A 200-nucleotide genomic window follows, 5' to 3' on the forward strand; every position below is an offset into this window, starting at 1 on the left:
TATATTCTTTCATAGGTATTTTGTTTTGTGTAGGGATTTTAAGAAATAGTTTTTAATTCATTAATCATGATCAAGCACCATTCAACATTTTAATTTGAGTGAGTAACTATTGATAAAGTTGTGATAAAGATACCCTCCATATTCTTCTGAATAATTTTGTCTCTTTGATCCAAATTTTAAAAGTATGTTAACAAACAATC

The sequence above is a fragment of the Mus pahari genome (assembly GCF_900095145.1).
Source record: "Mus pahari chromosome X unlocalized genomic scaffold, PAHARI_EIJ_v1.1 GL456233.1, whole genome shotgun sequence".
In the NCBI taxonomy this organism is placed as follows: Eukaryota; Metazoa; Chordata; class Mammalia; order Rodentia; family Muridae; genus Mus; species Mus pahari.